This window comes from Mandrillus leucophaeus, unplaced genomic scaffold, assembly GCF_000951045.1.
Source record: "Mandrillus leucophaeus isolate KB7577 unplaced genomic scaffold, Mleu.le_1.0 Scaffold222, whole genome shotgun sequence".
In the NCBI taxonomy this organism is placed as follows: Eukaryota; Metazoa; Chordata; class Mammalia; order Primates; family Cercopithecidae; genus Mandrillus; species Mandrillus leucophaeus.
In genome coordinates, this window is record NW_012102277.1 from 694604 (window position 1) to 709390 (window position 14787).

The 14787-nt window shown below is 38.7% G+C and overlaps 1 long non-coding RNA gene across 1 annotated transcript in view; it reads right to left on the reverse strand.

The window, feature by feature from the left end:
* LOC105540559 overlaps nucleotides 1-14787 on the reverse strand; it is a 342482-nt gene that overhangs the window by 58165 nt on the left and 269530 nt on the right. Inside the window, exon 4 of the long non-coding RNA XR_001006208.1 lies at nucleotides 5814-5938. This is a non-coding gene — a long non-coding RNA (uncharacterized LOC105540559). The remainder of the gene's footprint in view (nucleotides 1-5813; nucleotides 5939-14787) is intronic.

Sequence of the window (14787 nt, forward strand, 5' to 3'; positions counted from 1 at the left end):
GAAGAGTTTTTTGTTAGGGCTTGTGCTAAACCCAGTCACAGTAACAGAAATTGAAGAACAAAGGGAGGCAAGGTGCCTCCATCATCACAGGGCAAGAGTTATTGACTCATTAAGAGGTATCTCAGCTGGACCTCTGTCTTTAGCAAGAGTGAAATCTAAGCCCTAGATCTCTTTGCACTCTTGAGAAACCCCCATCACTCACCCTTCTCTCTATCCCTACCTGCATTACCTGTGACTACTGGCAACACAAGAAACCCAGGACTCCTCTGGAATCCATCATGTTGCAGACACTAATACCCCACATGACTCTGTACATCAGTATTGCTGCTTCTTCCCCATATCCTAAATCATCTCACTGTGTCCCGTGGGCTTCCCCCACAAATTTCCCATGCCCTCAATGACTTCATGAAATGTTCATCACCTTCTTCCTCTAATATAAACCTGAATCTTTCCTGAGGACATGGCCACCCCTGAAGCCCTCTTGCTATAGGTTCTTTCTCCCCCACATCTCTTCTACAAGGGTCCTGAGGTGGAGTAATTGTCCTCCTTGCTCTTCATTGATACTTCCAGACACTTCTTATTTTTCTTTTACCTAAAAACCTATTGGAATCTTGTATTGACCTTATATACGTGTTGCCCCCTCTTAGTATCATTGTCAGATGACATCTTCATCATTATTCCTCATTCCTTAAAGATTTTGGTTCACTGCTTTTCCCTATTTAAATTTTCTTCTGGAATAATCTTGAGTGAAGTCAAAATTCACCACAGTGGATTGTCCAACACCCTGGCCTTTGCTTCTAACCTCTCCTTCTTCAGTCTTTCTCTCTTACTCATTCCCCATACCTTATCATTAACAATAACCACAATACCTCCATAACCTCATTTTTAAACATTTCATTCAAAAACCACCATCTTGCATCTCTCTAGCTCATTCCATGTACTATCCTAACTACAACATTCTGTTGAGCCCACAGTCATCTAAATTCCTTGCTTTTGGTTATATATATGTATATTTACCATTGTGTGCCTACCTAGTTTCACTTGTGCTATAGAAGAAGTGCATTAAAAGTGAAAGACTAAGGACATTAACAAAAATGTCAATCTGAAAATTTTCTTCTCCATAAAAGCAGTAAGAACACCAGCATAAATTGTCAGAATTAACTTTTTCAAAACTCTAATTAAAGGTTTATGGAACTCCTGAAAACATTTAAGATAACCAGCTGAATCTAGATATGAACAGTGAGCTTCATGACATTTTAGTTTTTCCTATTTGCATCCCCTCCCCTCCCCAGCACCATAGTAGTCTTGAAATCCAATAGCCTGCAATCATGGTAAAATCCAGCAGCCTAAGAACCACCAAAGGGAGGAGAATGGGGCAAACCCTTTCAAAGTCCCATTATCAGAGAATTGTCATTATTTGATCTGTTCGGTGGTTTCCTAGAAGAACCCACTAGCAAAGCTTTCTTTATTTAACCTAACATGAAGCTTAATTCCTGAAGAAGTATGAAACAGTTGAGGAAAATAATAGGCTAACCAAAAAGCTTAAGGAAATCTTGGGAATAAGAGATCCAAAGTGTGTTTTGAAAAGCTCTGACATATTTCAGAGAATCCAGAAGGTCACAGGCACGCACATAGTGCTGTGTACATGTTCAGGCCTATGAAAACGCCCTGGAAACAACTGAGAAAGGCCTAAGCTCTTACTTCTGGCTAACTTTGAGTTTCTGCAGAAGGAGGAGGTAAAGGCTAAATCATGGTTGTTAACTGCCTGGCAGAGTGTTGAAGGAGTGCAGTCTATCAAGCATACTAATATATAGACAGTGGTAACCCCAAAAGGATAGAGATAGATAGAATATTTGAAGAAATAATGGCTGAAGACGTGTCCAAGAACTCTAAATAAGATGAATTCAGAGATCCATGCTCAGACCCGTAATAATTGATTGAGCTGTTGAAAACCTAAGACAGAAAAAATCTTAAAAGCATCAGACGAGAAGAAACTGACCATTTAAAGGGGGTGCTCGCTCAAAGAGAATAAAACTGATTTGCCATCAGATATCAAGGAGACCAGAAGACAGACGAATGGCATATTCAAAATGCTAAAAGAGAAAGACTGTCAACCAAAAATCTATATCCAACCAAATTATTCTTCAAAAATAAAAAAATAAATTTAGACATTTCCAGATGAACAAAAACTGAGAATTCAGTTTTTGACTTTTCCTATAAGAAACGCTAAATGAATCCTTCAGCTGATGTGAAGAAACACTAGAAAGTAACTTTAATTCACATAAATAAATGAAGATAACTGGTAAAAATAATTGCATAGGTAAATATAAAATAAAGTTAAATATATTTTTTATAAAGGTTTTTTCTATTTGATTTAAAAAAACTGCACAAATCAATAATTATAATTTTGTGTTGATGTGTATATCATGTGTAAAGAAGTTATTTGTATGACAATAGCACAAAGAAGGGTGATGAAATCTATGCAGGAACAATTTTTTGTATACTGGTTGAAATTGATTGAAATAAACTAGATTGTTTCAAATTAAGGTCATTGCTATAACCCCTGGGGTAACCACTAGGAATATAAATTAGTAGTAAAGGAAACAAAGTGATTAAAATGGTACACTTGAAAATATCTATTTAACATAAAGACGGCAATAATGAAAGAGATAGGAAACAAAAAATAAGGAAAATAAATACAAAATGGCAGATATAACTCCTACCTTACCTTATCAGTAATCCCATTTGTACTAAATTCTCAAATTAAGAAGCAGAAATTAGCAAAATGGATCAAAAGAAACCATGATTCCACTACATGTTGTCTACAAGACATACACTTCACATCAAACACAAAAATAGGCTAAAAGTCAAAGGATGTAAAAAACAAACACCATGTAAACAGTAACCAAAAGAGCAGGAGTGGGGCTAGACTAATATCAGACAGAATGGACTTTAAGATAAACATGTTACTAGAAATAAAGAGCAATATTTTATAATGAGTCAATTCATCCAAAAATAGACAATAATTATGTAAGCACCAAAAAAGTCCCAAAATACATGAGGTAGAGACATATAGAATTGAAGGGAGTAATAGAAAATTTGACAATAATTGGAGACTTCAATATCTCAATTTAAACAATGGATAGAACCAGAAAGATGATCAACAAGAAAACAGAAGACCTGAACAACAGTATAAATAAACTAAATACAAAGTCTCTATAGAGTACTCCGCCCAGCAACAGTAAAATAAATCCTCTTCTCAAGTGCTCCTGAATACTTCTCAAGATAGAATCTATATTAGGCCACAAAACAAGTTTCAATAAAGTTATAATGATTGAAATCACAATAAGTATGTTCTCCAAGTACAATGGAATCAGTAACAGAGGGAAACTTGGGAAATTCAATAGCATGTGGAAGTTAAACAACATACTCCTAAACAACAATAAGCCAAAGAAAAAAATCACAAGGGGAACTACAAAAGACTTCAAGATGACTGTAAACAAAATAGCATGCCAAAATTCTGGGATGCAACTAAAGTAGTGCTTAGAGGGAAATTTACAGCTGTAAATAAGTCAATTAAAGAAGAAAGACATTTCTCTGAAGAATATATACAAAAGGCCAATAAACCATGAAAAGATAGTCATCATCATCCATCATTAGGGAAATACAAATCAAAACCAAATGATATTATCACTTCATACCCACTAGGATAAATACATTTTAAAAAGACAATAGGTGTTGGAGAGAATGTGGAGAAACTGGAAAGCTCATATACTTTGGGTAAGAACATAAAGTGGTGCAGCCAGTTTCGTGAACAGTTTGTCAGTTCCTCAATAGGCTAAACGTAGAGTTACTATATGATTCAGATTATTTTACTCCTAGCTGGGTGTCTACCCAAGAGAAATGGAAATAAATGCCTATATGGAAACTTATACATACATGTCCATGTCAGTATTATTAATAATACTCAGGGTGGAAATGACTCAATGGCTGTCAATTAAGAAATAAAATATGATATACTGACAGAAGCGAAAGTCAGCCATATAAAGGGATAGAGTACTGGTTCATGCTCTACATGGATAAATGTTGAAAACATCCTAAGTGCATAATACCAGACACAGAAAGCCACTCATTTTATGATTCCATTTGTATTAAATGTACTGAATATGCAAATCCATAGAGACAAAATGTATATTAGTGGCCGCTAAGGGCTGGGAGGTAGGTGGAATGGAGACTGACTGCTAATGGGAATGAGATTTCTTTTTGGAGTGATGAAAATATTCTAAAAGTATTGGTGTTGAATGCACAACTTTGAGAATATTCTAAAAGTCACTGACTTTAAAAGGATGCACTTTAAAAGCATAAATTTTTAGGGCATGTTAACAATATCTCAAAAAATGAAACATTAATTCTGGTTAGGAAAATTATAAAAGACTTCATTGTTAGGGTACATTCACGGTAGAGCTAGATCATGAACACCCTGCAAGCAGGGAGACAGTGTTATGGCGTGGAAGAAGGGAACAGAGGCAGGAAAGCATTAAGCACAAGTCAGAAGTTAATGTTTCTATTTTGGGCTGCAAGGTGATATTGGGGAGTGAGGTTAGAATTGTTACTTGCAGCTAGGTTGGAGAGAAGCAACACTGAACCTCCATGCTTGTTGCAGGCCAACTGTCTATGGCCCCAGCTTTAAAATGAAATTGTGGAGTACATAAAATATTCTCAGTGGTGGCCTCAAATTTTGCTTTCATTATTCTTTACTCTGTACATCTAGGATTGTCCTGTTGTGAGTTTTCCAGGCCGGAGAGTAAAAGACTCCTAATCCAAATTTCTCTCAAATCATAAAATATAGACAGCCTCTGGGTTCTATATAATTATGAAGTTAGGTTTGTATTTCAGTTTCCAAACATAGCTTTCCAGGGCTGAACTTCGGTAACACTAGTGATAATGTTTGAGCCACATTCCCAAACTCTGGAAGAAAGCCCACAATTAACAGAAAAGTACATTTCCCCAAAGCAGTCCCAAGTCAAATTAATGATACTGCTTGGTTTAGAGTAGTTCAGAGAACCAAAATATTTGGCTGACTAAAAGCATAGGGTTTGCCTATACCCACTGCAAGAGAGAAATAGTAGTAAGGGAAGCCTAGAACCCAAGGTATGTATTTGGGGAGTTTTGTTTTAGCTTTTGTTTGTCCATATGCAAACAAAGACCTAGATTTGAAATACCTTAATGTTCAACTTTCAAACTGGCAAACATACCTGTAAAATAGCTATTACACTGAAAAAACAAAACAAAAAACAACAACAACAAAAAAACCCTCTGATGTCATTTAGTCCATTCTGCTTTTAGACAAAATGACACTTATGCATACTTGTCAGTCTAAATTTAAGCATCTGTTTTAACCCACTCTTCATCTCTCCTTCCACCACCCCATCTTCTAGAAGTAGCGTCACACCCTGTCACCAACTTACTCTGTAAACTCTTAATATGGCCTCTGGAAGATTGTTTTAATTTATGGTGCTTATCTCTAGAGGTTGTAAGATGGGGCCCATTTAAGTCTCGTTTCTCTCTTATTCCTTTATGGGGACTGATAAAAAGAACTAGAAGTCACTCCTTCCTCCATTCCTCATATTCTGTCGCAATCCCAACTCTTCATACGTGGGGCACTCAGAATATACAGTGGAGTTGGCCTCTTTTGTTATTTTTATCTATGTTTAGGTTACATGGGGAAATCCAAGCTAATGTGTCTATGTGCCTTTCGACTCATCCTCACTTATGGTGAGGGTATACTTTAAACAAATTATTTAAAATTTTACCCTCATCTCTCTTCCAGGATGCCTCACTTTCCAGATTCTAAGATGCCTCATTCTCCAGATGCATTTGTATTTATTCATTTCTTTCTCCAGCTCCCTCTCTCATTCTGTCCCTTTCAGACTACCATCTGGAAAAAAATAACATATGACAGATTTTCAGAAATAACTCAGTGGTCTGAAGGCTGTGCTGATGGTGTGTGAGGATAACCCTGTGTGACTAAAAACCTGTGCATCATGATGATGCTTTTCCTGGCATTTGCGTCTACTTTGGCTTCATAGATTAAGTTCTGATGAGACATTTCTCAGGTCTATGATCTGTACTTTGCCCCTTGACTGCCACCTTGGGACAGGGAGTAAGGGATGATTCATTCATACAGCAGTTCATATTATTATGGCTTATTGATCAGCTTTCCACTAATGACTTAATATCTTAGCCCCATTGCAAATGCAACTTTCTCCCAGAAGTCATCTGATATTGAAACTTTGAAATATATATATATAATATGTATACAAATATGTTTATATAAAAAATATATATTTTAATTGTATCCTCTGAGTATTAACTGAGCATCATCTGAACTTCTCTTATAAATACTCTTAACAGGTATTTATAACTGTAATAAAGTATGAATGTAATTTTTGGGAACCTATTACCACCTATAAGTACCCTGAGGCCAAAATTAATGTCTAAATGAGACTTCTACCCACCCCCCACAAGATGGCAAATATGACATTTTGCACATCACAGTTAATAAGCATATTTGTTGATGGATAGGTATATATATAAGTTAAAGAAAAGGAGGGCAGAACAGGAATCAGTATACTAACAACTGATTCCACAATAGAGGAATAAGGGATATAGGTACTGAGAGTAGAGTCTGGGAGAAGAAAGGTCCTTAGTACCAAAGTCAAAATTTATGCCCAGAGGACTTGGTGTAGAGACCTGTGATACTTATGACTTAACTGAAAACAGGAGAAAGATAACTTCAGTCAACCACCTGGAGAATCCAGGCGCTTAGCTGGCCAGTCTTAGTATTGAAGATAAATGATTATCAAGCATTTATTACATGCAAGATACTACGATTAATGCCTGACCTCTTCCTCTCCTTTCCATTCACTCACTCTCATCTTAATTCTCTCATTTGTTTTTAGTAGAAAGGAAGTCTCATTCCTACTGTAATAAACCAATACTAATCAGTATTGTTTTGGTCATCTGAAAGCTTTATAGAGTGATGTAAAAGGTTACCTGAGGTCATAATATTAATACTTGTGAGGGATAAAAAGTGGAGGAAATAGAATTGGGCAAATCTAACAAGCCTTGGACCACCCAATGGGAAGACACAGAGCAAAGACACAGAGCAAAGAGGTAACCCACAGTGGGCAAAAATGGTCAAACTCCGATAACCCCATCATACTGAGTCATTGGCTGGGGATGTGGGTGAGGAACGTGGCATCAGTTGGAATGATGGGGCAGATCCTGAAGGTCCTAATATTTGCAGGGCATCAGCTCACTGTATTTCTTAGAGTTGAATAGCAAGTTCCTTAAGAGTGATCCCAATGGCATATGTCCCTGGCTGCCATACCCCATACATGAGATCTGAATTGATGTTTATAGACCTTCTAATGACATCATGCTTTCCTGATTCTAGTGTACTGCCTCATAGATTCATAAATCGTTGTAACTAGAAGTGAGCATGAAAAACACCTAATCCAATCATTTACGAAACACATTCCAGATAGTTCTAGATTTCCCCCAAAGATGTCTCTTGGTTCACTGTAGGAATCATAAAAGAAGAGAGAGTAGCCAATTGTTGTAACCTTCCTCCCAAACATAGTGGCTTCACTTTCTTGTGCCAGAGATATGGGTTTCCATGCGAGATTCAATTTAAAAAGTAGTCTCTAGTACTGATTAATTAAAAGTGTAAAAAATCATTGATATCTGGAAGTGAACATCAGGGGTTTATAACTTCAGAGATTAGTAGTTTTATAGTAGGTACCAGGAACTACACATAACCCAAAGCAAGTCTTGTCTATATCATAGTCGCACACCTGGGAATAGCCATAGAAGACTGTAGGAGATGGGTCAGAGTGGTGGGAGAAACTATAGGGAAAGGAGCAGACCTTCGGAAAGGAGCAGGCCTTCTGAAAGGTCTGAAGGCTCTGCATAGCTTCAGGGGAGATTAGCTGAAGTCAGCTGTTCTCTAACCCTGAGGCAGAAGGCAAGAAGTAGGTACAAGGGAGTGTAGGGGAATTTATCTTAAACAGGCTTGTTTACTTATGTTGACCAGGAGCTGACCTTTAATCATTCATGCACCCTTGACATTCCCTGAAAGGGGCACGATAAATGTTACCCACAGATTCTGTTTGCTCTATGCTTTCAGCATTGTGCCCATGCTGAATAAAAGCCAGCAGCTCCAGCTTCTCAGGGCTGCTGCTCTTTGGCCACTAGAGCCTGGCAGTCCCCTAGCTGCTCTTATACTGCATACCTGTGTCTGAGTACTCCTTTCATCTGTCAGTCGGCCAGGGTCTGCGGGACAGACCTGGCAGAAGAGTAACACCTAGAGACCAATGGGGGAGAGTCAGGCTGAGAAAGAGGATGAGATTTCCTCAAGGTTACAGAATAATTAGGGGCAGAAATAGGACGCCAGTGGCCTGGTCTCCTGAATCCCTGTGCAGTATTCTTCTCACTCTGCCATTATGCGCCTATGACTGAGCAGGCCCAGACAAAAATTAAAGTATAACAGATGCTACTGAGAGAGAACTGTCAAAGATTATTAGTGTCCACATTAAAAAATTAATATGTTGAAGGGATATCTGTACTCCCATGTTTATTTCAGCATTATTTACAATAGATAAGATAGGAAAGCAATCTAAGGGTCCGTCAATGAAAGAGAGTGAAGAAAATGTGGTATTTATACATAATGGGATACTATGCATCCTTTAAAAAGAAGATTCTGTCACTCATGACAATATGAATGAAACTGGAGGACATTATGCCAAGTGAAGTAAGCCAGGCACAGATAGACAAATACTATATTATCTCACTTATATGTGAAACCTAAAAACATCAATCTCATAGAAACAGAAGAGAAAGGTTACCAGAGGCTGAGGGGAAAGGAGATGGGGAAAAAGGGAGATGTTGATCCAAAGGTACTAAGTTTCAGTTAGACTAGAGTTTTAGTGATCTGTCATACTCCATGGTGACCACAGTTAATAATGCAACAATGGCATTTGCAGCAACCTGGATGGAACTGGAGACCATTATTCTAAATGAAGTAACTGAGAAATGAGTTACATCATATGTTCTCATTGACAAGTGGGAGCTAAGCTATGAGGACACAAAGGCATAAGAATGATACAATGGACTTTGGGAACTTGGGGGAAAGGGTGGGAGTAGGGGTGAGGGATAGAAGACTACACATTGGGTATATTGTACTCTGCTCAGGTGATAGGTGCACCAAAATCTCAGAAATCACCACTAAAGAACTTATTAATGTAATTAAATACCACCTGTTCCCCAAAAACCTATTGAAATAAAGTTTACCATGAAAAAAAATAGGCTTTTAATGTTCTCAATCACAAAACAATAACTTGCTGAGGTGATAGATATGTTAATTAGCTTGACTGAATATTTCTATAATGTATACATAGATCAAAATATCACATTGTATTGCATAAGTATAGATTTATTATTTGTCAATTAAAATTTAATCAAAAAATTCTCATCACATCACAGTCCCTGGAGTAGAATCATTTTTTACAGAAAACTTTGTGAGGTGCCACAATACAATGAACAAATGAAAGTTGAGCAGCTCTGATTACAATCGGGGTGGGGGTTAGTCCAAGTCAGAGATTTCCCACCCTATTTGGCCTTTCTTTCTCTTCTCCTCCCACATTATGGTCACCCCTGAACACCTCAGTAGAGCTCTTGGCCTCTAAGTGACATGATTTAATAAGGAGGAATGTGCTGAGACTCAGAACAGCACGGCCGCTTGCAGTGTTATAAGTGGATTAGTCATAAAATGAGCTGACTCATCATTGCAGCCCACAATAAGACACTGCCTTTGAAAACCAACTCCTATCCTTTAAAACCAGGCATTTTAGAAAGTTTTGGGCTTAGAAATTATTCTCTCCTGTGCTGTAAGTTTGAACCTGAAGGCAGTCACCGATTTGAAAGTATTCATGGGGTTCAGGTCAAGGTTAGGAAATTCATTTGCAAACATAAACTAATATGAGGGGAAGACTGCTATCACTCTGGAGCAGTTGATGCTGCAAAGCAGTCACCTGACAAAGCAATTTACATCTGTCAACTGTCTGCCTTCGCCTAGGAGCAGGTAATGGGCTCTTGGCTCACTAAGGTGGCAAGAAGTACCACATTGTGGAATGAATTCAATTACCTGCTGAAATGTATATTTTGACTTCCCCAACTCTACTGTGGGGAATGAATTTAAATTCCTCTATCTCAGCAAGGTGGACTGTTGACCATTCCAGAATGGGTATCCAGAGAGTTGTAACACACAACCCTAGAAACTAGAAAAGCAGTTAGGAAGCCACAGTGAGGACCTTCCCCAGGGCTTCCCATTGGTTGTGCTCTCCTCTACCCACATGACCACTCCTACCTGCTCTGAGCCCCAGGCTGTCTCAGTCTCACCAGCCACATCACTCCCATCAGCTGCTGCAGAGACACACTCAGGAAGATCTTATTGGGAGCTGCTCAGTCCCTTGAGGCAGAAAATATGATTAGATTTCCACGCCTTCCAAATGCAATACTGCATGCAGTCAGTCAAGCAAATCACTGGGCACTTTTAATCAGTCATTTCACGGGGAAGTTCCTGGGGCCTTGGGCACCGTCAGACTTCCAGGAAGGAGGTACAGGAAACACTCTTGGGAAAGCAGCCAAGGCTGTGTGGGCCCAGGCTCAGCTAGATGTGTGGTCGAGGATTAAGCAAGTACAATTTGAAAGGACTCACGGTTTACAAAGCACAAATGTGCTCATTGTTTGAGGTTCTAAACAACTCTATGAGGTAAAGCTAAAAGGAGGTATTCTTCATTTTTTAGGTTTTATTTTAAAAAATTGAGTTCATATAAATAGTTGCTTAACCCAATTCCGTCCAGTTATTGGCAAAGCTGAAACTCAAAGCAGGATTTTGTGATTCCAAGTCCCATGTTGTTGGCATTTTCTTGCAAGATGCTAAACATGCACAATTATCAGTAACAGCAGCAGCTAACATTTCATGAAGTACTATATGCCAGGGCCCTGCACAATGCTTTTCCTGTGCTGTCTTTACAGACATCCTGTGAGATGGGTACTGACACATCCCTGTGAAGGACAGTGAAGCTGAGAGTGACTATAATCTGCCGAAGGTTGCCTGTCTCCAGGATGCAGCACTCTATGAGGCAAATTTGTCTTCACCTATGCCACTAAAACGTCCTTAACTTCAGAGAAATTGGGCTGATCCACATGTGTAGTTTCTCCCTTCTACCCCTAAACCTTACATAACTTTGGGAGAATCTCACATACCATGCTTTCAGCAGCCCTAAAGAGGTACCTAGTTACAAGGCTGGGGAGATGATAGAGGGTAACGCTGGAAATATGGTTATAATTATGCTTCAGTTAAAAAGTCAACAAGTGTTAGTAATAATGACAAGAATCCTTCTACATTAAAAAGAATGCTATTCTTTTCATCTTATTTCTTCCTCTGTCATGCCACCCCCACCCCCAAATATCTACCTAGGTGATAATGTCACAAAGTTGGAGGGACACAAGGGTTACTGTGTTCTGTGTGTCTCTTTGATTTGTGTGATGCAGAGCTGAACCCTTCTGTTGCTTGAGAAGGCCCTTTGGTCTTAACATCTTGGAGAATGAGGCAGGAGAAGGCTAGGTAGAAAAAAATAAAAGAGAGAAGCAATTTCAGAAGAGGATAAGACAGAAGGCGAATGTTCAGTGTTCCTCTCTTGGCAATGTTCAGAAGAGGATAAGACAAAGGCGAATGTTCAGTGTTCCTCTCTGAGTGACGTTGTGGTTGAAAGGACTTTGCAATTGTGGTGGCTTGAACTGAATAAGTCATGAGAAGTGGACATCAGTCTAATCCTGTTTCTTTGCATTCTGGAAAGCAGAGTAGGAAGTAAACTGGGAAAGCAATTGACACTTTTCATAAGTTTTCTTAATGAGACATTTCTTTACAGAGGTGCAAGAATAAACTTGAAAATAAAGCCTTCTTGCCCTTGGGTGTCCTTCCTTTGCTTTGCTTGTTATATGTCCAAATATGTCCAAGTCTCATGCCTCCTTCAAGGTCTTCCAATGCCAAGAAAACCTGCCTTAACTCTTCTACCCACTCAGAAAACACCATAGCATTTATTGCCAGAACTCAAAACAAGTATTGATTATATAGTTACACTGTTTTCTAGTTATTTAGTCTGGTAGTCTCAACTAAACCTCAGGATACTTGAGGGCAATGATCATATTGTCGTCCTCTTCCCAATGTATCTTATGCCATTTGCAACTTAGTGGGTCTGTACATGTAGCCAGTGACAAATAAACCTAACTGCCTGTTAATAGTGATATGCATGTGAAACTTTATCCCTCAGTAATACAAATTGTATAGTGCTTGTGTACAGAGCACATGTGTTTGTATTTGGGCTAATAACTCTTGGTGAGGGAAGAGAATTTCCAAGTTCACTATTAATAAAATAATTTTAATCTTCTCTAATGTTTTTAGAAATTTCTAAACCATAAGACTTCTAAATACTTGTACCATTCAGTGATATTTGTGGATCACATTTTATTTTTTATACAGTCACACCTTAGACATATGGTGGGTTTGGTTCCAGACCACTGCAACAGAGTGAATATTGCAAGAAAGTATGTCATACAATTTTTTTTTTGTTTCCCAGTGCATATAAAAGTTATGCTTACACTATACTTCCTCTCCTTGTAAATTTCCATTAAAGTTCTTGGGTAACTAGGTGCATTGTCAATGATCAGTAATATTTTGAAAGGAATTTTTTTTTTTTAGCAGTTCTCAACAATGAGCTTAAAATATTCAGTAAACCATGCTCTAAACGAATGTGCTGTCATGAAGGCTTTGTTTTATTTCTAGAGCACAAGCAGAGTAGATTTATTATAATTCTTTTTTCCCCCAACTGAGAAGGAGTCTTGCTCTGGCGCCCAGGCTTGAGTGCAGTGGCACAATCTCGGCTCACTGCAACCTCTGCCTCCTGGGTTCAAGTCATCCTCCTGCCCCAGCTCCTGAGTAGCTGGGATTACAGGCATGTGCCACCACACCTGGCTAATTTTTGTATTTTTGGTAGAGACGGGGGTCTCACCACGTTGGCCAGGCTGGTCTTGAACTCTTGACTTTGCGATTTGCCCACCTCGGCCTCCCAAAGTGCTGAACCACTGCACTCAGCAGATTTAGTATAATTCTTAAGGATCTTAGGATTTTTTGGATGCTAAAGGAGCATCCGCCTCAACTTCAAGTAACCAGCTGCATTTGCCCTTTCAAGAGACTCAGCCTGTCCTTTGAAGCCAGGCATTGACTTCTTCTCTATCCTAGATGGCATCTTCTTCCAATAGAAGGATGTTTCCTCACCATGTAAAATCTGTTGTTTCATGTAACCACCTTCATCTATTATTTTGGCTAGATCTTCCAGGGAACTTGCTGCAGCTTCTACAGGAGCACTTGCTGTTTCACAGTGTGCTTTTCAGTTCTGGAGATGGCTTCTTTTATAAAATCTCACAAACTCATCTCTGCTAGGTTCCAATTCTTCTTCTGCAGCTTCTTCCCCTCTCTCAGTCTTTACAGAATTGGTCAGAGTTAGGTCCTTTCTCCGGATTAGGCTTTAGCTTAAGGGAATGTTGTGGCTGGTTTGATCTTCTATACAGACCACTCAAACTTTCTCCATGTTAGCAACAAGGCTGTTCACTTTGTTATCATTTGTGTGTTCACTGGAGTAGCACTTTTAATTTTCTCCAATAACTTTCCTTTGTATTAACAACTTGGCTGTTGGGCACAAGAGGCCAAGCTGTGGCCTGTCTCAGCTTTTGACATGCCCTCTTCATTAAGCTTAATCATTTTTAGCTTTTGATTTAAAGTGAGTGACATGTGACTTTCCCTTTCACTTAAACACTTAGAGGCCATTGTGGCATCATTAATTGGCCTGACTTCAATACTCTTGTCTCAGGGAATAGGGAGGCCCGAGGAGAAGGGGGAGAGAGAGGTTGGGGAAAGGCCAATCTATAGAGCGGTTAGAACACACAGTTTATTGTCTTCTATAGTCACAGTTTGTAGTGTCCCAAAACAATGATTAACATTAAAGATCACTGATCACAGGTCACCATAACAGATATAATTTAAAATGTTGTGAGAATTACCAAAATATGACACAGCGACAAAAAGTGAGCACATGCTGGTGGAAAAACTGGCACCAGTAAACTTGTTCAAAGCAAGGTTGTCACAAAACTTCAATTTGTGAAAAATGCCGTATCCATAAAGCCCAATGAAACAAAGTGCAATAAGGCAAGGTTTGCCTGTACTTAGGGAGCTTGCCTGAGCAAATGCCATAACCTAGTCCAAGTAGCTCCAATGAAAGCAGAAGCCCCTCATTAAACAAAATGGAAAGCTAGCTTAAAATACATATTTTTGAATATTAAATCAACCACAAGCAATATATGGTGGGTTAATTTGTGTCTACCACTGGAGGAGAAGCGTCATTGCTAGATTAAACAAGTATTTTAAATTTCTCAATGCAGAGCCATTAAGAAAAATAGGACAATACATCAGATTCACAAAATGGCACAAGAGAGAACACAAGAAGGCTACACTTTGATATGTTTCTGTCATTCAGAATAAAGCCTTGGTGGCATAGCATAGAAGATCCATTAGAGAGTTTGAAGTTGAGCTAGCTCAATCCCCTCAGCTAACAGGTGAGGAAACTGAACCTTAGAAGTGCTAAATTATGCATGTAGAGTTCCACA